Genomic DNA, 1,856 nt, shown 5'->3' with positions numbered 1-1,856 from the left:
GGTATTTGTCCCAGCAACGAGAGAAGAGTAACTAAGACAGACTAAAATCAGAAACCAAATATATTTAAGAAATTGAGCAAAGCAAAGCAAATTAATTCACAGTAAGTGGAAAACACAATGATAAGAGAAATCACTAAAATAGAAAACAGAAAAAATTGATAAAATCAAGGCTGTTTCCACAAAAAAAGTGGTAAGCTGCTAATTACACTTAACAGGATACAGAACACAAATCATCATATTCATGAACAAAAGAGGGTTATTACTTATACAGACATTGGAATAGTAAAGACAATATGTAGAACAATTATGCCAAAAAATTAGACAAAAATGAACAAATTTCATAAAGATATAATTTACCAAATGACATGTGATGAACAAAAATTTTTAATAGGCCTACATCTTTTAAAAGAAATTGAAAACTGCAAGTCCAGATGTTTTCACTAGCAAATTCTACCTGAAAATTTAAAAACATACTTCAAAATGGATACAGGATGGCAACAGCAGCACATTAAGAAATAATCAAGTCTGATCAAAAGCAACTAACTTAGAAGTGTTACCTCAGAAATCCAAGGATGCTTTAACATTTGACAAGGCATCACTAATTTAGTATATTAACAAAGAAGGCAATAATCATGGTCATCTCAATAAGTAAAAGAGAAAAACACTTAATAGACATCATTTCAAATTTAAATGTGTGTGTGTGTGTGTGTAGGAATTAATTGGAAGCTTCGAAAGTCCTCTCAAATTTCACCTAAGGAGGGACTCACTCCCACCTTACTCCATCAGATTTACTTTAAATGTCAAAACTGAAGGTCGGGCAGACAGTTCAGTGGATTAAAGCGCCTGCAAACAGGTGCAGGGTTCGATCCTTGGGCCTGCCATGTCAGCGCCCCCGGGGCGTGCTGAGATGGCATTTGAGACTGGGCGTGGTGGTGCACGCTTGTAACCCCAGCTCTTGGGAGGCTGTAAACAGGTGGATCACTACGAGTCCGATCTACTAGTGAGACCCTGAGTACCCTGTAGACCCTTCCCTAAAATTAAAAAAAAAAAAAAATAGTCAAAACTGATAAAAGACAGTTATGGTTGGATTCCAAAGTCTTGTGCAGCAGTCACTGGTGGGGAGTTTCAAAGGTGGTACGGATAATATGTCCCACCCTGGGCACCATTAATGGGATGGCACCGATTAATGGACTGTAGTCTGTGCAGGTTGCTGCTTGCTGTCTGCTGCCTGCTGCCTGCTGCCTGCGCGGCCACGGACTGCTTCTCCCCTGCCAACACCAGCCTTGCAAAGCGTGGCATGAGAAAAACCTCCCTCCTTTAATTGTGGGTGTTGGCTATTTTGTCTCAGCAACAAGAAAATAAGACGTTAAACTACAGACAATGTCACCCATGAGCAGAACTTCTAAATAAAATTTTACCAAATAAACCAAGAAATTATGAAATGGGTAACAACACGTCACAATCAAATTTGGTTGCTGGAGGGCGGGATGGATTACAGAGTATCTGAAAGGAATTTCTGGGAGTGATGGATATGTTCACTATCTTGTTTATGGCAGTATTTTCACGTATGCCAAAACCATCAAACTTCTCTTTAAAAATGTGCAGTTTATCGGATACCAACTATACCTCACCTAGCTGCTTTAAAAACAAACCTCTGCCTACGCCGCCGTTTTGCCTTCGGCAGCTAGGGGCCAAGAAGAGCAAGGTAGAACACAAAAGGGTGTTATCGCATTTTCTTCTTTTACGATGAGATAATCTGCAAACCCTTCACACGATTTTCGGAAGATGCGCGGAAGAGCGCGACCCCCAGCGTGGACCGAGGCTTTGCGGAGGCCGGGCTGCCGGCGGCACGCAGG

Source organism: Octodon degus, unplaced genomic scaffold (assembly GCF_000260255.1).
Source record: "Octodon degus isolate 3935 unplaced genomic scaffold, OctDeg1.0 scaffold00001, whole genome shotgun sequence".
NCBI classification, from domain to species: domain Eukaryota; kingdom Metazoa; phylum Chordata; class Mammalia; order Rodentia; family Octodontidae; genus Octodon; species Octodon degus.
This window is presented reverse-complemented; position numbering follows the sequence as displayed.